Raw genomic sequence first — 13952 nt, 5'->3', positions numbered from 1 at the left:
GTCAGAGTTGAGGAGAAAGTTTCACTCGAAAACAGGCATAAAAGGAAGAAAAGGAAGAAAGAGATTTGCTCTTATCACAGAGTCTGGACAATACTGCAGGGGGAAAAAATCACATAACAGGGTGTTAAATGGAAAATGTCCTGCTCTTTCTGAAGCTTCAGCTGAGCCCCTGAAGCTGAGGACACTGGTGGACAAAATGCTCACACCCTTTACTAAGAAAATTGTCAATCACATCTATGCAAGACTTGCTAAGAGATGCCCCAAACTTCTGTCATTCTTAGCAAGTGCATTAAGAAGAGCCTAGAAATTCATTAAGACAAAAAAAAAATTCTCTCTTAGGTTGGGTTTTTTCAGAAGCAGTCTCTGAGCCAAAGAGTTAGGTACAAGTAATTTGTTAAGAAAATTCTCCCTGGAGAAACCAGCAAGGGAGAGGGAGGATGGACAGGGAGGAGGAAGACCCAGGGAGGATGCCATTTTGGCTGAGGTCCCTGGGTCAGGCTGATCCCTGAGGAATCTGGAATGTAAATTGCACCTCAGTGTTTGTTCTGTCTGGAGGCAAAGGAGCTGGGTTTCTGTACTTCCTCATAAGCCCTGTTCTTAATTCTCTGTGCGCAAGGGTGATCCTCGGAAGGCCACAGGTGCCCTATTAGCAGCAAAGCATTGCAGAAGTTGGGAGACAAGCTGATGAGAGAGATCCCAAGGGATTTAGTGTGGCAGTGGCAGCAGTGTCTTCTACAGAAGGGAAATTCCTCCTTCCATCACAGACCTTTAAGCCAAGGGAGGGGGCCCTAAGAGAACCACTCATGGAGATCGGGGCTGTCTGCACGTGGAGAGCCTGGCTTCTCTCAAATCTCTGCTCTCAAGTATCTGGTGGGGATGCTTGCTGAGCTGAAAGAGCTCCCAGTCTCACCTGATGCTGCCACTGGGCCAGAGCGGAGTGTGGTGAAAGTTCTGGGGCCAACTTGATTTGTGCCTCCTAGACTTTGGGGGGCACCAAGTCTGGAGAAGCCAGACTGCAGCAGCAGCTCCCAAGGGCATGGTGAGGAGCCAGGTAAGTATAGTGGAAGCTGAATGGCATGGTGGTCAATGGTAAGGACTTTGGGACTAAACTGCCCAAGTTTGAATCTTGTCTCTGCTGTGTATTATTAGGCAAGTTTCCTGGCCTTTTGTGTGTCACTTTCCCCGTAAGTAAAGTGGAGATAATACTATTATCTTCCTCAAGGGGTTGTTGTGATTATTAAGAACAGATCTGGCATATGTGTGTATATATGTGTGTGTGTATGCACACACACACACACACACACAGACATACACAAACATATATCTACCTATTGCGTATATAATATCTACTATATATATGTCTACTAAATATTATACACTATGCATATAATAATATATGTGTATATTATTAATATACTGATATATTATTAATATGTATATTATATATAATTTATCACACATTATACTACCTATAATATATTACTTATAATTCATATTATATACAGATAATATAATCTATATTTATCATATATCTTAGATATTACTAAGTGATTGCTTAAAGTCATTCTGTAAAGGCAGATCTAGGATTCAAATCAGGCATCTGACTCTGCTACCTATAGTCTCAACCACTATGCCATATTGATCTTGAATATACCTTGTAGGCTAAAGTTCCAGTGGGCTTTGAAGTCAGCCAGCTTTGATCTAAATCCCAACTCTGCTCTTACTAGTAACTGTGTGACCTTGGCAAATTGTTGAAATTTCCTAAGATTAAAACAGTGTCTCCTTCATTGAATTGTTAGGATTAGATGAGATAACATGTGTAAAGTACCTAGCAGAGTGCCTAGCACAGAGTAAGTGCTCAGTAAATAATTCATGTGTTATTTCCTAGGCTTGTTTCTATTTCTGTTTCCTGCCTGCATTTTCATCCTTAGCTTTTGGCTTTTTGTCCATATTGAGGAGCTGTAGGCTTGGGTTGGGGAGAAGGGGGAAAAGAGACAGCAAAGTCAGGCTAAGGAGGGCATCTCTCCCTAAGAGGGTCTAGGATAGAGAAAAGAGAGACAGAAAGGTATTGGTGGTGGTGGAAATGTCACTGACTATGCATTAGTGCCTCAAGACTTTAAATATTAGTCATTTGACTTTCCTTTTGTGTTTTATTTATTTTCTACACAGCGTCATCAAGCCCTGAGTTAGGTTTTAAAACTGAATGAATCATCTCATTATCCTTGAGAACTGCATCAGGGACAGAAAGTATTATCCTCATTTCACCAGTGAGAAGCTGATAAAGAGAGAGGCTAAGTGATTGGCTCAAGGTCACAAAGCCAGAAATAGTATCTGTGGTCAGTGCGCTGGCCTTCAGATATTACTGCATCCCCAGGTTACAGGACACTAAGTGATGTTAGGAGATGAACAACAAAATGGCTTCATGAACATGGAAGAGATGGGGAAAGAAATGATGATGATTTATCACCTACCATGTGCTGGGTACTATGCATGGCATTTTATGTTAGTATTTTGTCAAATTCTCACAACTACCATAGGAACTGACTATATTGGTGCTACAGTCCCAATTTATAGATGACCATTTGGGATTTAAACTAGTCTTTCAGATTCCAAAACTTGTGTTGTTCTCGTTATGTCAAGCTGTCCCTGGATGTTTAGTTTTTGTTTCTATTTCATAAGATTCCTGAAGGACAGTGGGTCATCCTCCTGGGCACCTCTCTCTATCTAAAGCCAATGCTCCATCCCACTCCCACAGATTCTATTCTGTAGCAATAGGGTGTCCCCGTTCCTATTTGATTGCTGCTAGTTCCTGCCCCTCCCCTTTCTACCCTCTCCCTGAAACCTGAGAACTTGAGCTTTAGTGATGTTTCTGGGAATGACCAAACCTATGCAACCTCAGATAGTGGTTATTGGTTACACAATGCAATTCTTGTCTACAGAGTTATTGACTCCTTGTTCAGACCAATACCTTGTTAGATTCATTTCTTTATTTCTAGAACCTGGTAAGCTCAATAGCTCTGTTCTAGCATATAGCTCAGTTCAAAGCAACATAATAATAATAATAATAATAAAAAAATAGTAATAATAATAATACCATATAGCAAACACAGTAGTTCCTACATATCTCATTGACTCTTCAGAAAAACCCAGGATATTGCTATGATTATTTTCCTAATTTTACAGATGAAGAAATGGAGAGTCAGAGAAATTAAATTAGTTGTCTAAAGCCACATACCTAGTAAGAGGGAAAGCTGGGATTTGAACATAGGCGTTTTTTTTATTCCAAAGCCTCTTTAATAATTTACCTTCCTGTGTCACTTAGCATTTGCTGGGTAACAAACCATTCCAAAATGTAGAGGCTTAAAACAAGAACCATTTTATTTAGCTCATGATTTTGTGTGTGTCAGTTGGGAGTGTTTTCTGGTCTTAGCCATATCAGCAGATCTCTACTGGGCCCTCCCATGTTTTATGTCTAACATTACATAGCCAGCAAGCTCCAGTGCACCATCACTTTTTCAAGTCTCTGTTTACCCCCTTTCCCTCTTCCTGTTAATCAGTGTCCTGTTGGCCAAAGCAAGTCATATGGCCAACCCAGGTTCAGGGATGAAGAATTAGACTCCAGCTCTTGGTGGTGGGGGAAGTATTTGTAGCCAATATTGTAGTCCACAACACTTTTTTTCTGCTACATCACTTAGTTTCGTGAGATAGAAAGATATGCAAACAGGTTAGTGACAAGATATAGCTTGAGAACTGCTTATAAATATGAAGACTGCTTATTTCATTGGCTTCTAAAATGCTTTGGGCAGCACAGAGCTTGGCAGTTCCCTCAAGTACAAGAGATTTCCTTCAGAAAAGAGCCAGTGCAGGTTTTGGACTGCCTGAGCACAGGGCAGATCAAGTGAGGAGAAGCTGTCATCACCATGGTGACCTAGCCCCGGAAACTCTTCATTTTTTTTCTGAGTAGGACTTTGCATCATTCCTGCATCATTGTCCCACATCCTCCCCCTGAGAAGCCTGGCACAGCTGGAAGCTCAGCTGGGCATCTGTTTCAGGAAACTTGAAATTCACTTTACAGCCAAAAAGTGCCAAGCATGGCTCAGTATGATTTCTCTCTACTTTGGATATTTAACAGCCCCAGATCCAACTCTGTTCTTTTGTCATGTTTGGAAAAAATGTTTTTTACATTTCTTAAACTTCAAGAGACAGTTTATAGTAAGGCTAAAATAAATGTAGTTGTTAACAACAAAAATGTATTAGTATTGTTACTTAGCAATGGTTCTAAAACCTTAGCAGCATATCAGCATTACCTTGGAGAGCTTATTAAAAATACAGATCCTGTGTGATACTCCTAGAGATCCTGATTATGTGACAGTCAGGAACCCATACCTTTTTACCAACAATCAGATGATTTTAAAGCAGCCAATGCCCAGAGCAGCATGTGAGAGTCATTGCTTTACCCTATAAAGTCTGGTACATTTCCTTCAACAGTTAACATACAGAGATACTGAGATCGCTTAAAGAGATGATTTGGAAAAACATATATGTAAAAACAACTTTTCCTGCTCCTATAGCCCCTTCATGCAAAATATCCGCACCTCTTCTCCAAGAGAAAATCCAACACAGTCTTTGCCCTCTGTATCTCCTAAAGAATGCCGTAATGAGGAACCGATGTTTCTAATTACTGATAATAATAGTTTACATTATTGAGGACTTACTAAGTGCCAGGAATTATGCTGAGAAATTTACTTGGATTAGTGGTTTTAATCCTTTCAATAATCCGATGAAATCAGTTCTATATTATGAGGAAACTGTAGCTTAGTGAGATGACTATCTTTGCCAAGTCACCCAGCGAACTGAGAGCCAATCCACCTACTTAAACTTTATTCCATGACTCAAACCTGGGCTCTCGGCCTCTGAGGCCTGTATCCTTAACTACCAGGCTAAACTGTCTTTTAAGTAGTGTTTGCTAGTTGTTTCTTATTATCTTTCCTCATTTAATTTCCATATTAATAGAACCCCAAGATTTAGCTGGGCACATTGCCACCCAAAATAAAGATAGCATTTCTCAGCATCCCTTGCAGGTAGGTGTGCATGTGGCTAAGTTCAGGCTGATGGGATGTGTGAGTAGAAGTGATGTATATAAATTCTGGGTCATGCCTTTGAAGGAAAGGAGTGTGCCCTTCTTCTCCTTTAACTGTTTTGCGGGAGTGAGGCCATCATGGTGTGCCATCTTAGAACTTAAAGATGACAGTAATATTGTAGGGAATGTGGAACAAAAACATAGAAAGCACTTGGGTCTCTGACACTGACAGCTACTGTGGAGTGCTTATGTAAATCCAGGTTATGAAACGAGAGCTAAATGAATTTGGGGTATCAACAGCAACTGAACCCACATCCTAACTCACACAACCCTCTATCAACTCAATGTTTTAAAAGCTTGCAGTTTTGAGTGACCTGTACCTATTCTGGATCTCAAGCAAAGTTTTAGAAAGGGTCCTGTTATGCTTGGTGAACTGACCTTCTGAGTTCTGGGAGCTCTCACCTCCAGGATGCCCACAATGCTAGGTCTATTTGTGTGTGCAATTGTTCCATGAGCCGTTTCAGAGGGTCAATAAAGTATCAACATTATAAGAAGTTGCAATTCCATAGTGTGAGTCTACTAACCAGGTATTTGGACCCTCAGACCCCTGAGGTCTCCTCTTTTGCCTGACCAAAGGTGAAAAAAGAAGTTCAAGTGGTGTAGTCTTGGCACTCAGGTGCTGATGATCAACTTTCCACTGACAGTGTCCTGTTTCTATAGGTAACGGATTCTGAGATGTCACAAGAGATACATTTGCAATTGATAAGAAGTCCTTGGGGGCTTATGTGGGGCTGATTTTAGTTCTTAAGATATGAGATACTGAGGATTCAATTCATGGTAAATATTTGAATAAAAGTATGACTTCATTTAAATTTAATTAGAGTAAAAAGTAATGATAATAATGATAATGGCTAAATATGAGGGCCCAATATGTATCAGTCACAAGGCCATATGTTTATATACATGATGCCATTTAATTCTCACAATAGTCCCACAGAAGAGGTAGTACTAGTATCCCATTTTCCAGATAAAAAAAACTACCACAGAATTTTTAGCTGTCCTACTACTGGGTTTCTATCCAATTCACTTAGGGCAGAGGAACCTGGAAAGAAAAATCTACTATTTTAAAAGTACTTCCTATGCATGTATTCATTGAGTCATTTATCTTATTTTAATTTTAAATTTAATTTTTGTTTTATTATTTTATTTAACTTAATCTTTATAATAGTCCTGTAAAATAGATCTTAGAGCTATAGAGATGAGGGAAATTGGCCCAGAAAAGTCAAATAACTTGCCCATGGCCCCATGGCTTAGAAGTGTCACAGCCAGTATTCAAGTTCAAATCTGTCTGACTTCAAGTCCCGGACTCATTAAACTAGCCAAGTTACACTGAACTTATACCATAAAAATGCTTCTGATTGGCAGCATGTAGTTCCCAATAACATGCAACATTGATGGTGGTTTTGTTTTTAGGATTTTGTGATCCAGTATTATTTTGTATAAAATGAAATTCTGTGGAGCTAAAGAGACTTTCTGTATATCCATTATATCTTTTGATTTCTACTGTGGTAAAAGGTCATACTTAGTGAAATATGGGGAAATATTAGATATGACTTAATTTGCTTAATAAATCCATTTAGTACTCAGAAGATGAAACACACACACATACAATCCCTCAAGAAAGAGGCAAGAATCCTCAAAAGGGATACATTAGGAGAGTCACGTGGAATTCTACAAATGTGATAAACACATTAGAAAAATGAAATGTAGACAGATGTGCCCTTAGACTAATTGAACAAAAATCCTTGAAAAGCTCAGTGGTAGGCATAACTGGAAAAGCCAGCTGAAGGAATAAAAATAATAGACAAAAGGGACTACACCAAATGTTCTGTATACAAGATCCATTGTATTCGTTAAACACTTCGGAGCCATATGATCTAAATGTGAAAATGCCCTGAGATAAATTGAGAAAAGTTCCTTGAACAATACAAAAGAAGAAGAAGGGGGAAAAAAAAACCTTAAAGAATGAACTTTCTCAAAACGAGCTGAAACTGTCATACAAAGTTTTGAAATGCTAGTTTGTGATTTAGAATTTCAGGTCAATGTATCATTATGAGAACTGGCTTCAGGTAAATCGCTCTGCTTCCCTCTTGCGTCTCAGTCTCTCAAATTTGTCCCCTCCTCTCCACATTGTCACTGTCAGTGCCAAAAATGCTCATTACTCTTAGAGCAACAGCCCGCACGTAGCTTCCTGATATCTTATCTCTTTTTCTCACTACACAAGACTGTTTTTTTTTTTAAATGCCAGATTGATAGGACACTGCTTAAACACTTGTAGTGGTTTCCCATCACCTTCATGAGCCTCTTCAGCTCAGCAAAAAAGCTTTTTGTGCTTTGGCTGTTGCCTATTTTCTGTTCTCCTGGCTTGCTTCCTTCTCACATGTAACTTCAGCCCAGTCGTAATGTTGCCGAAAGATTGGCCTCCGTCCCTGACAAGCCAAATAACTCAGAGACAGGGTCTTAGAGCATAGAAGAAAAGAGGCGGCTTTATTGCTTTGCTGGGCAAAGGGACTCACAACAGACTAGTGCCTTCAGAACCGTGAACCTATCTTGCGGATGGGGCAGGGTGATTATATAGCCATAGCTTAAACAATGAAGCATCGATAACAATCAACAGAATTATTTTCTTCTCCTAAGACTGAGAGTGGCGTCATGATGTCTCCAGGTGACCAAGTCTATAGCGGCTAGTGGTTGTCACTCTTTCCATCTCTTTGCCTTATAAGCGCCCAAGGCGTAGTCTTCTCAGTAATTCAGGCTATTTTGTAAGGTTACAGGCCTGTGAATTTCTCCCTGGAGAACAACTCAGAGACCAAGCATGATTATAACTTTTGATTACTGGAATAAAGTAGAAACAGTAAGATCAATAGCTTTAGTTTTAACAGTGGGCCTGGAGCTGTGAGTAGTAACCGGCCAGTCAGATTTGCTGATCGGTCTAAAACCAAGCAGTAAGCATAAAGCCAAGAATTTGTTAGCCTACGTGTGGCCATTTTATTATCTCTCCTTCAGTAATGAACTGTTATGAACTTCTACTTACATTATGAAGATGTGCTGCATACTCTGAAGGGGAACTGGAAATATGCCAGATCCTGGATACATTTCAACAAATATGTACTATAAATGCATTGCTGGGCTCCATGGGTTAAAAAAAAAGGTGGGTTGAAATCTGAAGTGTAAAGTGTTATCTGATATAATTATTAATGGCACATCTTGTTTCATTCTCAGATATGTTCCAGTTTGGACAATGATTACTCTGTTAATAGATTATAGTATAACCAGTTGTTTCATAACCAGGGAACAAAGACATCAAATTCCTGGTTTAGAAATCAATGGGTTCTCACTACCCTCCTCCCGATCTTCTCTATCTAGTTAATTCTCCATTTATAGATAAATTTATAAATACACATTTATTACTTCCATTACTCCACTTCTGATAACATATTCTGTATCAGTTAGGAAACAATGTCAAAACTCACACTAAGATAATAACGATTTTTTGACTCGCTTTGTAGGAAAATCCAGACACAAGTTTGATCTAATTTAATGCTTTCATTGAGGACTCAATTTCAGTTTCATTCTTTTTCTTTCTTTCTTTTTTTCTCTTCATTCTTTCCTTTATCATGTCAACTTCATCTCAAACTGGGCCTGCCACTTGATGTTAAAAAGGCTACAGCAGCTCCAGTCTTTGTATTTGCATACCAAGTCCCACCAGCATTCCAAGCAACAATCCTGAAAGATACCTCAAAAGACTTGTTTGGGTTACATGCCTCCCTAATCCAGTCATTCTGGCCAGGATAATGGAATGTGCTGATTGGTTTGAGGAAATTAGGGTTAAGCCGAGGAGCTGTGGGTTGGAGCCAGCCTTTCCTGAAGTACATGGGCTGCTTGGAGGTAAAATCAGGAAGAGGAAAGGAGAAATGGATACTGGATCAACAACCAGCAAGTTTGCAATCCGTGGTAGAAGCCTAGGTGTGCTTACTGAACCAACCCAGCCATGTTATGAGAGCCTCAGATTTAAGACTCATTGTGGAGGTTACACTAAAGAACTTCTGATTTATAGCTATTTAGGCCAAAAGAAGAGTTTGGGAGCCAGTGTGGTGAGTGGGTATAAAGAGCACCTATTCTGTTCCTGAATCCAAACAGACCTGAGACTTGAATTTGGGTGTGAACCTCTTAACTGGCTTTGAATCTTGGCCAAAATAATTACTTTAAATCTTCATTTTTCCTAAACCACAACTTGGGGATAATTTCCTATCTTATTCAGTTTTGTGATAGATAAATGAGATTATGCATATAAAGTGCCCAGCATAGTGCATGGTATGGAGTAGATAATTTCCTTTTTAGTTTATAGTCACTAAATTGACTCTGAAATCATTAGCATAATGACTTTTTTTGGATCATTTAGTCCACCTGCCAAACTGTGGCTGCTGCTTTGTAGCTCCTTACTTAGTAGGTGGAAGTACATTGTGAAAAAACTTGGTCTTTTAATCTCAGCATCTTTTCTTTGAGTAGTGGGGAAAACCTGATTTCTTGAAATTGCTAATAAATGTAAATGCTTTTTAATATTAATAATAAACACTGAGCAGCACCCCTGCCCCCCTGCCCCCGGCAAAAACAAAAACAAAAAACAAAACTTGCTGACCTGTAGTAATTTACCTCTAGCTCCAGGAAGCTTCAGCCATTGTTTTTGGCCCAAGTGTTGATCCTTTGCTGATGCCTCAGGAAGCGATAGCTGTTTCTTCATTTCTTACCAAAAGCTATTTTGCTCCAGGGGAGCCCATTAGCTCATTTGAGTTAAGTTTCCAGCCTCTAAACCAGAAATCTCAAGGTCCTAAGGCTAGGGAGCTTGAGCAAGATACCTGACTCATTCTTGGTTCCTGCTTTCATCACCTGGGAACCTGACAATGTGTATGTTCACCACTCCCCCTTTCCCTCAACCCAACATCAGCTGATTGGTCAACTCAGACTTGCAGGAAATAGCAGCATAAACAGTGCTTCAGTGAACCCCTTCAAGCTGTGAAGACCATGAATAATTCATCAGTTTGCAGTTGCTGTCTTTGCCCTGGTGGTCCCACCATGGGTTACAAGCGACTAAGCTCAGGGGAAGCCCTGTCCTCAGATAATTAGTCTTCCTTCAGCTCCACTGAATTAGCACTCCTATTTTATTGTACCCTTGGGTTACAGGAGCTTAAGTTATAAAAGTTATAAAACAAGCAAATTATTGCTGAAGGCCTGCAGCATATTATTCTGAAGCCCTTGCAACTATATGAATGAGGCTGAAGTCGTCAGGGAAGTTTAATCTGTGGCTTCGTGTTTGGAGGATGTTTAGTAGTTTTAATGTTCAAAGATGAAAACAGGCGTATTCCTTTCCGATCATCGAGATTATAAAAATAAATGTTTGCATAACAAACAATGGAGAAAATCATAATGAAGAAAGCAACAATAATCCTAAATTCCAAGCCCAGAGTTAATCATTGGTAGCATTTTGCTGTATGTGGTCCAGACCTCTTATTCACTTTTTCTTTTTCATTTGATGTAAGCGGAATCATTATGAATGCAATTTAACAATCACTGAATATATCTTTTATGCCCATAAATATAGATCTATATCACCATTTTTATGACTAAATAGCATTATGTTGCATCTGTACACCAGATTTTATTTATCCAGTCCCCTGTTGATGAGTACCCAGTTGTTTTCAAATTGTTCCTGTTAGCAATAACACTGCAGTAGATGATCTTAAATACTTTTGCATAAATATCAGCTTATCTCCTTAGGATACCTTTCTAAAGAGTGGAATTGCTAAGGACATCTGAAGGCTTTGATTCATATAGCTAACCTGCTTCTCAAACGGAATTTACATGCTGACTAATGATACCTGAAAGCTGGTCAAAAGAAAAAAACAAATCTGTTGCAAGAAGTCCATTGAGGGGATGGGGCTTCCAGGTCCTAAAAATAAGCAAACCACCACGGGTTTATGGCAACCTACTTCAACATCAACCTCAGAGAATCTACAGAGGTAAGGATCTAGGGTAGCGGAATCTAGGAACAAACAAAACAAAGCATGAGGATAGCCCTGGGGGACTGAGGACTGTCTTGGCTGGTGAGTATAAGAGATGAGTGGCTGTGGCTAGAGACACAGGAAAGCCAGAGGCATAGGAAATCTTTGGGGTTGGGCTCCCACCTCACCATGCACCCCCACCTCTGCTCAGGGCAAATCTATGCCTGATTCTTCTAGTGCTAGTCCTGTTAGGATGAGGAATTGATGAAAGTAGGTGTGGACTGACTGACCTTGGGAATTCGATCCTCCATTCCCCTCACCCCAGAGGCTACTAGGTAGCAAAGGAGAGATATGCTTTTTCCCTGGGTTGTGTCCCTCTGTAGAGAAGGGAAAAATGTTCTTCTCCCCTTCTTGGTTCTTTAGCTGGTCTAATAGTCAAATCAACACAAGATAGATTAACAGGAGAAAAAACTTTTATTATGTACGTACGGGGTCCCATAAGAATATGAGACCCATAGGCAGTCAGATAATTGAGACTTAAGGTGCCATCCTGAGCTAAGAAAAAGGGGTAGGAGTCTGGAACTTCAAATGAGAGGAAGACAATTCACAGGAAGGTGAGAAAAGCAAAACTCTGGTAAACAAATGTTTACTGTGCCAGGCAGACAATGGGACCCACAGAAAACTTTGATCTTCAGGCCCTTGGGAACCCACTCTCCCCACACCCTACCCCCCACCCCTCCCCTCCGCCCCTCCCCTCCACCAGCTTGCCACAACTAGCCTATACTCTTTGTAGTTATTTCTGGTGATGGTTCTCTTCCTAGACAATGCCCTTTATTTAAATTCTTTTAGGCAATTAAGGGAAAGGTAAACAGCTCTTCTTGAGTTTTTTGAGCTTTCATTGACTTTAACTCAAAGTAATCCACGTGCCAAAGTGGCACATTTTTTGGGGTGCGGGGGCTGGTTTTAAACCTTTTCATCCCTAAATAAGGACTTAAAGGTGAAACTCCAGGCAGAGTTCTCTGGTGAAGTGGCAGCAATCAAGAGTGGTGGTTCTAAGGTTGGGGTTCTCTGCCCTGGAATTTATCTCCTTGTCCAAATTTTCGTAATGGCATAGATAGGACCTGGACTTTGGACCTTTCTCAATGTGCATGGCCCGACGAGCTGGCTGATCCTCCTAGGAGAACGTGAGCATGAGATCACAAGCCAAAATAACCAATCACCAGAGTAGAACAATTTCCCCACAGGCAGAGTTCTCTGGTGAAGTGGCAGCAATCAAGAGTGGTGGTTCTAAGGTTGGGGTTCTCTGCCCTGGAATTTATCTCCTTGTCCAAATTTTCGTAATGGCATAGATAGGACCTGGACTTTGGACCTTTCTCAATGTGCATGGCCCGACGAGCTGGCTGATCCTCCTAGGAGAACGTGAGCATGAGATCACAAGCCAAAATAACCAATCACCAGAGTAGAACAATTTCCCCAAAAGAGACATAACAAAAACTAGTTAACATTTACCATCTGAAGCAAAATTATTGGAACAGATGGAAAGAGAGTTTAACATAAGTATGATAAATATACTTGAGGAAATAAAGGAAGATATTAGTAATCTTCCAAAATGGAACCAAGGGAAAATATTAGATTTGAAAAAATATAGCGGCTGAAAAAAAGGAAAGTTATCACTTCCTTTTACAGCAGAACCTGAATAGAGATATATTCTAAAGAGATAAAAGAGTGGGGAGGGGAGGGGAAGCAGGGGAGGGAACCCAGGCACCATACAACCATTATCCCTTTTGTTGCTTCCTTGCCGCACAACTTATACACACCCAACCAGATGTATTCTTAAGTGAGTCAAATATAAACTTAGCTAAGTTTGGAGACAAGTTGGTTTGTCTTATTCTCTTCCCTCTATTGAATTTATTATCAATACCACATAATTTCACCTGAATTAGATATACCTTTCACCTTGCAATTATCTTATTTATGTTTTATTTTAGTTAACTCATTGGTAAATGATAACATCTATCTTGTCTATCACAGGCACTGTTTATTTATTCAATCCAGCCACCCAACATTTATTTGATGAGTACCTGTCACAAGAAGAGCTGGTAAACATTAAAAAAAAAAACTAAACACAACCTCTGCCCTTAAGAAATTATAATCTAGTGATGGAGATAAACACACACATGAATATGTCATGATGATCTTGTAGTCAAGGTCACACAACTGACTACTGGCAAGGTTAGGACTCAAATATGAGATATTTCGACCATTAAGCTCTGTTCTTTCCCTGGTGAGTAGTGTATTGAATGTATGAGTGTTTAGTGAAAAATGTATACATTTATGTATTTCCAGTAATGTGTAACTTAGGAGCAAAAGCTTAAACATGTTTATTGCTTATCTCACCAACTGCAGCTCTCCATGAAGTCTCATAAAGCCTTGGTTAGCAGTCTTTCAAAGTTATGTGCACACACAGAAAGAATTACTCCTCTGCAGGAGTTTCAGAACCGATGGAGCGACCTTTGAATTCCTGGAACAGATTCAGTGCTCTAAAAAGCCCATGTACAGTAACAATAAATTGAGTCCACAGCCATACACAATTCAGCTGCAAAACCACAATAAAGTCATATTCAGAGGATATTCATGGTAGCTGAATTTCTACAGATTAATGATTGCTACTCTTTGCAACCTGAGGAGGGGGCTTATTTCTTACTGAGGAAGGTATTTTTCTAGTTTGAGACTGGGGGAAAACTAGGGATTATTGGTCTCTGCTGTTTCCTTGTTGGTTCATTTTTATTTGAATTCCCAAAAGTCATTAGGAT

This window comes from Vicugna pacos, chromosome 10, assembly GCF_048564905.1.
Source record: "Vicugna pacos chromosome 10, VicPac4, whole genome shotgun sequence".
Lineage (NCBI taxonomy): Eukaryota > Metazoa > Chordata > Mammalia > Artiodactyla > Camelidae > Vicugna > Vicugna pacos.
The sequence above is the reverse complement of the archived record's forward strand: the minus strand, read 5'-3'. Positions refer to the sequence as shown.